We start from the raw sequence: 14,722 nt of genomic DNA, 5'->3' as shown, positions 1-14,722 counted from the left end.
CAACACCAGATCCAAGGTGCAACTTGAAGCAATACTGGATCCTTAACCCACTGAACAAGGCAAGGGATCAAACCCTCATCCTCACAGAAACTACATTGAGTTCTTAACTCACTGAGCCTCAACGGGAACTCCTAACTTTTTCTTTCTTTCCTTCTTTCTTTCTTTTTTTTTCTTTCTCTTTCTTTCTTTCTTTCTTTCTTTCTTTCTTTTCTTTCTTTCTTTCTTTCTTCTTCTTCTTTCTTTTCTTTCTTCTTTCTTCTCTTTCTTTCTTTCTTTCTTTCTTTCTTTCTTTCTTTCTTTCTTTCTTTCTCTTTCTTTCTTTCCTTCCTTCCTTCCTTCCTTCCTTCCTTCCTTCCTTCCTTCCTTCCTTCCTTCCTTCTTTCTACTTCTGGTTGTAACAGAATGAAGTGTTTCTGTAACCTATGGTTGGCTGAGGTTGAGGGTTTGATCCCTTGCCTTGTTCAGTGGTTTAAGGATCTAGTATTGCTTCAAGTTGCACCTTGGATCTGGTGTTTCTGTGGCTGTGGCATAGGCCTCAGCCACAGCTCCAACCCCCTGGCCTGGGAATTTGCACATGCTGCAGTGCAACTGTAAAAAAAGAAAAGGAAAAAATAAATGAAAGTTATTCAAATGAACTGTTTTTGTAACCTGAGGTTGGGTGAGTTTGGCCCATCAGCCATGTATACTCATTAGCCTTGGTAGAGAGGCACTATTTTCTCTTAGTATCATAGGGAAATAGATATAAGGAGCCACTGTTTAAAAGGACTTAGTTATGAGTCCTGATGCATTGAAAAGAGAATTTTCAGATGCCTCAAATAAATGCTTTTCCTTCTTTATCATCCTTGCCATATGATAATTTCAACCAGGTAAAAACTGTATCTTGAAGAATCTCTTCTCTCTTTGGGCTTCTTTTATAAACACATCCGATTGTTGTGGGGGCTTTGCAGGGCATTGTGAGATATTCAGCACATCCTTGGCCTCTATCCACTTGTCATTAAGAGTGCCTGTCATGGCTCATAACTAAGTCCTATTAATCAATGGCTCCTTATAGCTATTTCCCTACGATACTAAGAGAAAATAGTGCCTCTACCAAGGTTAATGAGTATACATGGCTGGTGGACAAACCTCACCCAACCACAGTTACAAAAACAGTTCATTCCAACCAGAAACAAGAACAAAAAGACCAAGAAGAAAGAAAGAAAGAAAAGGATACCACACACGCAAAAAAGGAGAGGATTCAGTAGCCCTTTATTAGTCCTACATCAGTGTCTCTTCATCATACTAAAGGCTTTCAAAAGATTATAAAATAAGGCTTCCAAACTGTACTAACTGGAAAGGCCCTTCTGTAGATAACTCTATATCGTCAGTATATTTAGTGCACATACTTCCTAAATATGTCGTAGAATAGCAGAAGTATTTGCGAAAGAATTTTTTTGTCAAGTTTTTTCTTACATAGGCTTTTCTTACAAGTTAAGACAGCCACATCACTCATGGTTGCCATGCAAAGAATCTTGTCTTCAATCAGCTCGTTAAAGTACCTTTGTAAAGATAGTGTTTTTTTAAAGGCACTTTGCCAGCTCCCTCAAGCATAACTTTGCAAATGGACAGCAAGAAAAACATGGCAAATCACTTCCATATGGCTCAAGGCAAAGAGAAATATTTTTGATTAATAACACATTCAGTACAACAAAATAACTCCCCAAATCTGCTAGAGACACACTCACTCATCTGCTACATTTCTTTTCTGTTTGGTTTTTTTTTTTCTTCTCATTGTTTTGACTCTCTAAAAACCCTCCTAAACTCCCAATTGGTTCATTTTAAAACGAGAGCTTCTTCCAAGATGATCACCTGTTCATATTTGTCAGCAACTGTCAAGCAAAGAGCCGGTCTTAAACTTACTTTAGAACCAGCTGTTTTACCCATATGCTGTGATATTCAAGGGATGTGTTTTTACAGACACATCAGTTGATAACAATCATTAACATGTCATCTGCATATGCAAGTACCAGTCTGAGCATCTAAACTACGGTACTCCTTCCACACCTGTCTAAACTGTAAAACAAGCAAGTTCGTTCACATCATACCTTCTCATCAAAGGGTTTTTACTCAATACATAAAGGACTGAATGGACAACCTACCCTCCATATTTTCATTATCTGGATCTCTCCAATCCTCCCAGGCAGACACTAATCACATCATTTTCACACTCTCAACAAATGGAAAAGGTATGCTATCAGCCCATGCAACTCGAAACATGTTCTCTTTCCCGAAAGAGTTGTTATTTTTTTTCTTTTTCAAACCATACAGGATAAAAATCCAACAGTCTTTTATTCTGTACATTTTAGTTTCTCTTGGTATAACTAAACCATCTGCTCCCTCTGTCCCTAACGCCTGGAATGAATCGAATCATCTTCCTTGCAAACACTGTTAATCGCCCAGTAATCCCAACTAATCACTTTGTAATCAGCACTCCAAGGGGCTGAAGGTCCTTGATTCTTAATCAAGATGTTTTAATCATCATTCTTGTGAGATGGTAGTTAGTAATCCCTGAATCTTGGGCTTATTTCTCACCAATTTCATAATTATTCCTTAGAACAAAGAACGGTAGCTCTTTAGATATGACAAACCAGATTATCTGGCTAGAACTGGTTGGGGAGAACATGATATTCATAGAATGGTGTTTCTTTCTTTCTTTTTCTTTTTCTTTTTAGGGCTGAACCCTCAGCATAAGGAACTTCCCAGGCTAGGGGTCGAATCAGAGCTATAGCTGCCAGCCTACACCACAGCCACAGCAACATAGGATCGTTAACCCACTAAGCGAGGCCAGGGATAGAACCTGAATCCTCATGGTTCCTAGTCAGATTGCTTCCGCTCTGCCAAAACGGGAACTCTTAACTCCTTTTTTTTTTTTTTTTGGTCTTTTTGCATTTTCTTGAGCTGCTCCCTCAGCATATGAAGGTTCCCAGGCTAGGGGTCTAATTGGAGCTGCAGCCACCGGCCTAAACCAGAGCCACAGCAACTCGGGATCCAAGCCAAGTCTGCGACCCACACCACAGCTCACAGCAACTACGGATCCTTAACCCACTGTGCAAGGGCAGGGATTGAACCCGCAACCTTGTTGTCCCTAGTCAGATTCATTAACCACTGCACCACGACGGGAACTCCATTAACTCCTTTTTTTAATTCTTTCTCAAGTTGAGAAAATTCCCCTTCCTTCCTTCTTTGCTGAGAGCTTTTATTTTGAATCAGCATTGGATTTGATCCAATGCTTTTTATGCATCTATCAATATAATCACATAATTTTTCTCCTTTGGACTGTTGATATGATGCTTTACGTTAATTGACCTTTGACTATTTATATTCTTTTTTTTTCTTTTTCTTTTTTTTTTTTTTTGCTTTTTAGGGCCGCACCTGTGGCATATGGAGGTTCCCAGGCTAGGGGTCGAACTGGAGTTACAGCTGCCAGCCTACAGCACAGCCACAGCAGCACAGGATCTGAGCTGCCTCTGCAACCTACACCACAGCTTATGGCAATGCTGAATCCTCAACCCACTGAGCAAGGCCAGGGATTGAACCCGAATCCTCATGGATCCCAATCGGGTTCGCTAACTGCTGAGCCACAAGGGAAGCTCCTAACTCTGCAAATTATTATTTCTTTTTCCTTTCAATTTTTTTTTCCCTGAAAGGGATGTAAAGAACTCATGACATATTTATTGTTGTTGTTTTTATTTGTTTGTTTGTATATGGCTGTGCTCTCAGCTTGGGGAAGTTGGAAGTTCCTAGGCCTGGGACTGAACCTTAGCCACAGTAGTGACATCATGAGGTTGTGGGTTCGGTCCCTGCCCTTGCTCAGCAGGTTAACGATCCGGCATTGCTGTGAGCTGTGGTGTAGGTTGCAGACGAGGCTCGGATCCCGCCTTGCTGTGGCTTGGGCATAGGCCAGGGGCTACAGCTCCGATTAGACCCCTAGCCTGGGAACCTCCATATGCCTCGGGAGCAGCCCAAAGAAATAGCAAAAAGACAAAAAAGACAAAAAAAAAAATGCTTGCCTAGAATCTAACTTTAAATTCCTGGCCTTTAGGTAAACAATTGAGAAATGGGCCCTTTCCCTTGGTTACTTTTTCTTTTTTTTTTTTGTCTTTTTCCAGGGCCACACTCTCAGCGCATGGAGCTTCCCAGGCTAGGGGTCTAATGGAGCTGTAGCTGCCAGCCTACACCAGAGCCACAGCAACTCAGGATCCGAGCAGCATCTGTGACCTACACCACAGCTCACGGCAATGCCGGATCCTTAACCCACTGAGCAAGGCCAGGGATCGAACCTGCAACCTCATGGTTTCTATTCAGATTTGTTAACCACTGAGCCATGACGGGAACTCCTCCCTTGGTTATTTTTTAAAAAATTAGTTAACTAATTAATTGAAGTATTGTTGATTTACAATATCATGTTAGGTTTTCAGGTATATAGCACAGCGTTCAGTTACATATACACACAGATATTCTTTTTTCAGGTTCTTTTCTCATATAGGTTATTATAAAATACTGAGTATGCTATACAGTAGGTCCTTGGTTATTACATACATATATATAACATATATGTATATATGTTAATCCCAAACTCTTTCTTTTTATTTTTTTAGTGCCACACCTGTGGTATATGGAGGTTCCCAGGCTAGGGATTGACTTTTGTGTTTTTTTTGTTGTTGTTATTGTTGTTGTTGTTGTTGTTGCTATTTCTTGGGCCGCTCCCGCGGCATATGGAGGTTCCCAGGCTAGGGGTCGAATCGGAGCTGTAGCCACCGGCCTACGCCAGAGCCACAGCAACGCAGGATCCGAGCCGCGTCTGCAACCTACACCACAGCTCACGGCAACGCCGGATCGTTAACCCACTGAGCAAGGGCAGGGACCGAACCCGCAACCTCATGGTTCCTAGTCGGATTCGTTAACCACTGCGCCACGACGGGAACTCCCCAGGCTAGGGATTGAATTGGAGATGTATCTGCCAGCCTGCACCACAGCCACAGCAACGTGGGATCCAAATCACATCTGCAACCTATACCATAGCTCACAGCAACACTGGATCCTTAACCCACTGAGCAAGACCAAGGACCGAACCTGTGTCCTCATGGATACTAGATTCGTTTCTGCTGAGCCATGATGGGAACTCTAATCCCAAATTCTTAATTTACCCTCCCCTACCCCCTTTTTCCTTTTGGTAACCATAAATTTGTTTTCTATATGTCTGTGAGTGTATGTTTTGGAAATAAGTTCATTTGTGTCTTTTTTTTTTTTTTAGATTCTTCATATAAGTGATATCATTTGATATTTGTCTTTCTCTCTTTGGCTTACTTTACATGGATGGATAATCTTTAGGTCCATCCCTGTTGCTGCAGAAGGCATTATTTCATTCTTTTTTATGGCTGAGTAATATTCCATTGTGTATATATGCCATATCTATATCCATTCATCTGTCGATGGACACTTAGGTTGTTTCCATGTCTTGGCTATTGTAAATAGTGCTGCTAAGAACATAGCGGTGCCTGTATCCTTTCAAATTATAATTTGTTCTGGGTATATGCTCAGGAGTGTGATTGTTGGATTATATGGTAGTTCTATTTTTAGCTTTTTGATGAACCTCCATACTGTTTTCCATAGTGGTTGCACCAGTTTACCTTGTCCTTTCAAATTATGGTTTTCTCTGGATGTATGCCCATAGGACTACAGGATCATATGGTATCTCTATTATTTGCTTTTTAAGGACCATCCTGTTCTCCTTAATGGCTATACCAATTTACACTCCTACGAATAGTGTAGGAGGGTCCCTTTTTTCTCTATTCTCTTCAGCATTTCCCCTTTTTCTGGGGGCGGGGGGGCGCGCACCCAGAGCATATGGAAGTTCCCAGGCTAGGGGTGCAATGGGAGCTATAGCTGCCGGCCACAGCCACAGCCACAGCCATGCTGGATCCTTAACTAGCATTTACTATTTATAGACTTTTCCCTTGGTTACTAAATAAAATGACCACTAGAGGAGTTAAGTGCTCTTTTTATGGTCTCCTCTTCCAGAGTCCCATCCTGTAGCATATTTATCAAATACAGACTTGATAACTGAGAATGTACTAATTGCATTTGAAGGGAACAGACTTGGTGAGTGAAGGGAAAAAAGCCCAGAGATGTCTTCTTTCTGAACCTAGATTAGAAAATTAATCACTTCATAACTGGTCTCTGTGCTTTCTGTCTCTCCACTCCCATCAGAGTGATCTCCCTCCAACATGGGACTGATTTTTTTTTAACCAGTTCAGTGGTTTTTAGTATGCCCACAGAGTTGTGTGATCATCACCACAGTCAACTGTAGGACTTATTTATTATCATTTTCCAAAGAAACACCTATCCCTTAACTGCCGAGTGCTGATCCTCCTGTCTCTTCATCCAACACTAGACAACTGCAAATCTCCTTTCTGTCTCTATAGATTTCCCCATTCTGCACATTTCATATAAATTTCATCTTCTTCCCCATAGCATATTGTTCCCAAGGATCATCCGCGTTTCAGTATGTAGAGATACCATATTTTGTTTATCCGTTCATCAATTGGTAGACATGTGGATTGTGTCTACCTTTTCCCCTCCCCCTTTTTATGACAGCAACTGTGGCATATGGAAGTTCACAGTCTAGGGGTGGAATCAGAGCTGCAGCTGCAGGCATACACCACAGCCAGGCCAACACTGGATCTGAGCCATATCTGTTACACCTACGCTGCAGATTGCTGCAATGCCAGATCTTTAACCCACTGAGCAAGGCCAGGGATTTAATCTGCATCCTCATGGATATTAACCTGCTGCGCTACGACAGGAACTTCTATTTCTACCTTTTGATGACTATAGTTATTCACGTACAAGTTTTAATGTCAGCATATGTTTTCATTTTCCTTGGGTGTAAACTTAGGGAATTGCTAGGACATAAGATAACCCTATGTTTAACTCTTTAAAGAAACTGCCACTTTTTTTCCAAAATGGCTGGCATTATTTTACATTCCCAGGAGCTTGTGGGGGTTCCAATTTCTGCAAACTTTCACCAATACTCAGTACTGCCTGTCCTTTCTGTTATGGCTAAACTAGTGGATGTGAGGGGTATCCTTTGTGGTTTCTGATTTGCATTTCCCTTATGGCTAATGATGTTGAACATTTTTTTCACGAGCTTATTGGCAATCTGTATATCCTCCTTGGAGACATATCTATTCAGGTCTTTGGCCAACTTTTTTTTGGCCGTGCCCTCAGCACTGGAAATTTTGGGGCCAAGGGTCAAACCTGCACCACAGCAGCAACCCAAACCACAGCAGTGACCATGCTGGATCCTTAACCCATTTGTGCCACCAGGGAACTCCCAGTCCAGTTTTATTTATTTATTTATTTATTTATTTATTTGTCTTTGGTCTTTTTAGGGCTACACCTGAGGCATATGGAGTTTCCCAGGCTAGGGGTGGAATCAGAGCCGACACCACAGCCACAGCAACACCAAATCTGAGCCGCATCTGCACCTACACCACAGCTCATGGCAATGCCAGATCCTTAACCCACTGAGCTTGGCCAGGGATCGAACCTGCATCTTCATGGGCTCATTTAACACTCAGTCACAACGGGAACTCCTGTCCCACTTCTTGTCTTGACTTGTGCTGCTCACGTACTTGTGTATCTCACTAGTCACACACTTGTGCCATTCTTCCTTAAGCCATCTCAAATCTACTCACACCTTGAAACCTTTTCTTGACCCTTCTGTAAAATTAGTTTGGGTTTTCTTGGACTATTCTAACCAACACCTAATAGCTGTTAAAAAAAAAAAAATCCCATGATCTCCAAAGTATAGGACTTATGAAAATCTTTGTAATAGGTTTCCATAATTAATTAATTTTAAAAGGCACCTTAATGGGGAAAGCCCCATTCCAGTTAGACTGGAACTTGTTAGTTAATTTCGGTGGTGACAATTAGTTTTCAAATGCTATATGGAATCCACTGGCAACAGTATTTCTCTGTGAGTTCTTTTTCCAATGTTCGAATAATTAAAAAGAATTTTTGCTTGAGGAACTCATTATGAATGACTTCTCTGTGTTTCGCCATATTTCTGGGGAAAATTTGTCTTTAAAAATTGATTCAGAACTGGGGAGGTTCTGCATGCCTTTTTGCTGACTTTCCAAGTCTCAAAATAATGATCTTCACAGTAGGGAATACCAAAGAAGCTAATGGCAGAGTTACAATGGTGATCGTTTTCTAAAAATGATTTCTTCTCCCAATAGTGAAAATAAAGTTTTTTAGTATTTTAAAGCTGCAGGATAATTTTTTGTTAAGAAACTGCATGGCCCTAGTATACGTTTATATATACATAAAACATTGCTTTTGAAGTACATATGAAGATTGCATTTTCTTAGTATAGTTTTGAAGTGTTTATGAGGGATGAAAAATGCTAAAAACCTTCTCCTGTTTGGCCATATCTTGAGGGGATTGCGACACGAGTGAGTTAAAGTGTATGACAAAATGAGTACTGTACTATCAGTTGCTAATGTATATCTCTTTCCTAAACTTCATTAAGATAAAATTTTTCTTTAGTGAGGAGTGAGTTATGAAGGAAACTCTTTAAGATAATATTATCAACAAACCGGTCCCTGGATCTGTACTATTATGTAAATGTAACTACAGCCGTATCTCTAGCTGACTCCAACAATATTGCCAGTTTTATCTCGACATTGGCTGTGGATGCATGTTGGTATTGTCTCTCCTATTATTACCAATCAAAAAATAACAAGGCTACATTCATTTCTTGTTACTTACTGTTGCTAGAAATGATGTCAGACATTTATGTTATCACCTAACTCATAACAAAGCAGCAAGGAAGATGTTTATATTAGCTAGGATTAGGTTCAGTTCTGGGTAACAGAAATCTAAAATAACCATGTCTTAAACAGGGAGAATTTTATTTCTCTTGCAGAAAAGTCCAGAGGTATAGGCAGTCTAGGACGGACTTCACAATGCTGCTCCACAAAGTCTTCAGGGACACAAACTCTTTCTCCCTAAGTGGCCACTAGCTTCAATGTCAACGGAGAGGAAAAGAAGGAAGAAAAGGGGGGCAAAGGAAATAGACCAGTTTCCTTAGGAAGATTTTTACGACATGATATTTCACTTAGAGCTCATTGGCCAGAACTTAGTCACATAAACATACCTAGGTGGGTGTCATGTGCCCAGCTAAAAATTGGGGGCTCTGTAGTTCTCTTGTGGCACAGTGGGTTAAAGATCCAGCATTGTCACTGCAGTAGCTTGGGTCGCTGCTGTGGCATAGGTTCAGTTCCTGGCCCCAGAACTTTGTTAGGCTGCAGGTGAGGCAAAAAGAAAGGCAGGGTGGGAGGGGGGGGGGAATGGATCTAAAACGTAGAAAAAGGAAGAAAATAGAGGACAACTAGATTCTTTCTCTGTGACGTTATTATTAGCTCTACTTTATAGATAAGAAATCTAAGACTTGGAGCTATTAATTAACTTGTCCAAATTCATCTGGTTAATGTATATCTCAGGGAAGACATAACTAGATCTAACTATCTGAAAGTTCTATGCTATTGGAGCAGGTGCAAAGGGAATTCAGTAGGAATAATTTATTTTAGAAGCCTAGTGATAGTTAGGCTTAGTTGTCTCAGTTAGTTATTGCTGCCTAACAAATGATGCCAAACTTAAACAATAGTATTCATTTAACTCAGGAATCTCTAGGTTGGCTGAGCAGTTCTGCTAATCTAAAGCAATCTCTATTACTCTTGCCTGGAAGTTGGCAGGGGGCTGATCTAGAATTGCCTTGGCTATGATAACCTGACATTGCTCCACATGGTCTCTCACCATCCAGCAGGCTAGCCTGGGCTTGATCTCATAGCATGGCAGAAGTGCAAGAACAGAAGCACATGGCTCCTAGTCGGATTCGTTAACCACTGCACCACAACGGGAACTCCTGTGTTAAATCTTAATTAAAAATGTGTGGATATCGGGAGTTCCCATCGTGGCGCAGTGGTTAACGAATCTGATTAGGAGCCATGAGGTTGCGGGTTCGATCCCTGGCCTTGCTCAGTGGGTTAAGGATCCGGCGTTGCCGTGAGCTGTGGTGTAGGTCGCAGACACAGCTGGGATCCCGCGTTGCTGTGGCTCTGGCGTAGGCCGGTGGCTACAGCTCTGATTAGACCCCTAGCCTGGGAACCTCCCATATGTCGCAGGAGCGGCCTAAGAAATGGCAAAAAAAGACAAAAAAAATGTGTGGATATCTTCCATTTCTTTGCAAAGAGAATGGAAAGAGTTTTATTTTCTTGATTGTTTGGACCAGTTTGTTTATTCATTCACTTAACAAAAAAGCATTGAGTCCCTACCTGTACCAAGTACCATGCCAGGCATTGAGATGTAATGTTTAACAAATCTAAAAATGGTGCCTACTTTTCTAGAGCTTACTGCTAGGGCGGTAATTAATTAATTAATTTCACAAATATTGTATCATGACACAATGCAAAAATTGGCATGAAGTAAAGCTATACGATGACACGAGACTTTCTAAAACCAAGCTGATCTGGCCTGGGCATCAGGGAAGGCTTTCTTGTATTTCTCTTGTGGCGCGGGCGCAGCACATTAAGCATCTGGCATTGTCACTGTAGTGGACTCGGGCTGCTGCTGTGGCACAGATTTGATCCCTGGCCCGGGAACTTTGCCCCTCGGCATATGGAGTTCCCCGGCCAGGGATCAGATCTGAGGCGAGGTCAAGACCTAAGCCACAACTGTGGAAACCCTGGATCCTTAACCCACTGTGCCAGGCTGGGGATTGAACCTCTGTCCCAGCGCTCCCAAGGCACTGACAATCCCATTGCGCCACAGGGCTTTCTTGAAGAAGAGATGCTCAAATTAAGATGAGAAGGATAACTTAGAATTAAGAGTGTGGGGACAGAGGACAGGGTTCCAGGCAAAGAAACAGCATTTTAAAGGCCCTAAAGTGTCAGTGAGCCCCACAATTATAAAGGCCTGAAATAAAGCTGGTGGGGGAGTTCCCATCACGGCGAAGCAGAAACGAATCTGAGTAGGAACCATGAGGTGGCGGGTTTGATCCCTGGCCTTGATCAGTGGGTTAAGGATCCTTTGTTGCCGTGAGCTGTGGTGTAAGTCACAGATGTGGCTTGGATCTGCTGTTGCTGTGGCTGTGGCGTAGGCCAGTGGCTACAGCTCTGATTGGACCCCTAGCCTGGGAGCCTTCTTATGCCGAGGGCGAGGCCCTAAAAAAAAGACAAAAGACAAAAAACAAAAACAAACAAATAGACAAAAAGCTAGTGGGGCTGAAATACAGAGAGTGAGAGCAAGTGGGTTATAAGGTGACATGGAAGGGCTAGTGGCTGCTAGGTTATGTTGTGCCTTAGGTGATTATAAGAAACTTTGGTCTTTATCTTCAGAATAAAAAGAGTCACAGGAAATGACGTGAGGCGTCTGTGAATGTAAATATCACTCGGGGGTCAAGTTCAAGATTGGATAAACAGAGACCAATCAGGAAGCTCCTGCAGGGCCCAGGTGGAACAGGACAGTTTAGATGAGGGCGTGGATGCAGGGAGGGCAAGAATCACACATATTTGGGAGATTTTGATATTAAAAACAATTAGCCACTGTAATGTGTCAGCCATGAGAAGTAAATACGGAAGAGAAAGAAGAGGTATATTGAGTTTTTCACCCTTTTTGCACCCATGCTGGTGCCAAGGACTCACTTTGGGTAGACTTTGGGCTTGACTAGGGAGCTTCAGTCAGTGTCATAAACAGAAATGTCACTGTGCCACCCCACATCTAGAATTTCAGAGGTCTTGAATGTTTCTGATTTGCTTTCATTTTTAAAAATTTTCTTTTTCTTTTTAGGGTGGCATTTGCAGCATGTGGAAGTTCCTGAGCTAGAGGTTGAATGGGGAATGCAGAGGTTTTTTTTTTTTTTTGTCTTTTGTCTTTTTTGTCTTTTTGTCTGTTGTTGTTGTTGTTGTTGTTGTTGCTATTTCTTGGGCCGCTCCCGCGGCATATGGAGATTCCCAGGCTAGGGGTTGAATCGGAGCTGTAGCCACTGGCCTACGCCAGAGCCACAGCAGTGCAAGATCCGAGCTGCGTCTGCAACCTACACCACAGCTCATGGCAATGCCGGATCGTCAACCCACTGAGCAAGGGCAGGGACCGAACCTGCAACCTCATGGTTCCTAGTCGGATTCGTTAACCACTGCGCCACGACGGGAACTCCGTAGAGGTTTTTTTATTTTATTCTGTTATTTGTTCTATTTAATTATGAATGCACATTTATTTATTTACTTAGGCCACGCCTGCAGCATGTGGAAATTCCTAGGCCAGGAACTGAACCTGCACTATAGCATCGACCCAAGCCCCAACAGTGACAATGCTGGATCCTTAACTGCTAGGCCACCAGAGAATGTCTCTTTCTTTTTTTTTTTTTTTGGTCACACCTGCAGCATATGGAAGTTCCTAGGCTAGGGGTCCAACTGGAGCTACAGCTGCCAGCCTATATCACAGCCTGAGCAACGCTGGATACTTAACCCACTGAGGGAGGCCAGGGATCAAACCGGCATCCTCAGGGATCCTGGTCAAGTATTCATTACCACTGAAGCACGATGGGAACTCTGATTAGTGTCCTTTTTATAAGAGGAGGAGGAGCCACTGGAGAGGTTCCCCATCTCCTCTCTCTCTTCATCCCCTTTTTCCTCCCCCCTCCCCCTCCCCCAAACACTTAACCCAGAGAAGAGGTTGTACACACACAGGGAGCAAGTGACTCGAGCGCCAAGAGGAGAGGTCTCAGAATGCAGCTTACCTTGTCAATACCTTGATCTTGGACTTTCCAACCTCCGCAACTGTGAGAAACAAATTTCTGTTGTTCATTGGCCATCCAGTCTATGGTATTTTGTTGCAGCAGCCTGAGCAGATCTGTGTGGAGGGGAGGAGGCTGTGGGAGAGAGAGAAGATGGGAGGGAAATTGATGGGAGAAAGGGGTAGGCTGATAGCATTTGGGCATCTCCTTAGAAGAACACACTTCAGACAACTCAGGTACTATTCTGCACTTGAAGTTCCCAAAGTGAGCACCAGCCTTTCCCACAGAGTCTATGTTTTAGTACAATAAGCAATCTTGAAAAAAAAAATTACGAGTTCATAGTAAAGTAAGGGAATTGCAGGAGCATCAACCACTGTTAAACCCACATATTCCACTGTTTCTGCTACATGATGGAGCTATGGTTGGAGTGACACCTGGGACCCCAGCCTCCATCCAAAGCCTGGCTTGTCTCTGAGCAAGAAAAAGGTTGAGGTCAAAGGAGATTTTTTCCACCTGTCGACCCGACCCAATCCATTTCCCTTTGCCTGGCAGAGGCTGCAAACTGAAGCTGACTTGCAAAAGAGTTTGCATGATCTTGTTATTTGGATTCTGTTTTTCTTCTTCCTTGCTGTGGCTATACCCTGCAGTAGGTACAGAGCGAAAAAGCGGTGGATTATATGCTTTTTGTCCAGAAAGGAGAGGTGGCCTAAAACCATTATATGGCATGTGTTAAGACCTTACCTGCCACTTTTGAAAGTAAGACTTAGATTACATGACAGAATATTCCTAACATTGCTTATTGTCCTTTGCTGCCAAAGAATTTCATACCAGTAAGTACTGGGAAGCTTAAGTGTCAAGACAAAAGAGCCTGACATGGCTCTTCTTTTTTAATTAAAAAAAATTTTTTTACGGCTGCACATGGGACACATGGAAGTTCTCAGGTAGGGGCTCAATCGGAGCTGCATCTGCAACCTACGCCACAGCAATGCCAGATCCTTAACCTACTGAGGAGCGGAGGCGGGATCGAACCTGCATCCTCATGGGAGACTATGTTGGGTCCTTAACCCACCATGCCACAAGGGGAACTCCTGCTCTGACACAGTTCTGTTTGAGTCAATTCCATTTGTGATATGTGTGCATGTGTGTGACAGAGACAGAAACAAAGAGATACAGAAGGAGAGACACAGAGGGCTGGTTGTGGTGGCTTCTTCCTACCGCTGAGCTGTGGGCTTTTCTGGTTTTCATTCAACAGTTCTTTGACGAACATTTGACTCTGTTGCTTCTGTAGCATAAGGTCCTTTATAATTTCCTCCCTTTTCCCTGTATGATTTCTGTCCATCATTGGGTAAAGCAGAATTATTCCTAATGGGTTTTTGTTCTTTGAAGCCCCCATTTTTAGTTAAGCCCACAAAAAACGATTCATCCATATTGCTACCTTATACTAAACGTTCTTTGTTAAGTTAAATTCTACGGGCTGGGCAGTATAAACAGCTAAGGGGGAAAAAAAAAAAAAAAAAAAAAAGCTCATTGTACCGCCAGTTCTAAGAACCTGGCACCAAACAGTCCTCTAAGGTTTGTTTAAACAAGAAACATATTAAAAGAGGGACATTTTTCACAGTGATGATGGCCTTGACCACAGAAATCACATATTTGAGTCGCGGTCATTGCAAAAGCATTCAGGAGCCTGTCAGTGAAGCTCACATCCAGGAAAGAGCCAATGGGGAGAATTCTCCACTCTGGAAGTTCTGCATCTTTTAGTTTTTTTAAGGATAGTTTCAGCTTTTTTAGGCTGAGCACATGTCAATACTTGAGAAGAGGAGAAAAGCAGCTGGAAGTGAAAATGATTTGCTTTAAGCACTTAACCAGTTCTTCTGTGAAATCTTG

The sequence above is a fragment of the Phacochoerus africanus genome, chromosome 6 (assembly GCF_016906955.1).
Source record: "Phacochoerus africanus isolate WHEZ1 chromosome 6, ROS_Pafr_v1, whole genome shotgun sequence".
Classification (NCBI taxonomy): domain Eukaryota; kingdom Metazoa; phylum Chordata; class Mammalia; order Artiodactyla; family Suidae; genus Phacochoerus; species Phacochoerus africanus.
This window is presented reverse-complemented; position numbering follows the sequence as displayed.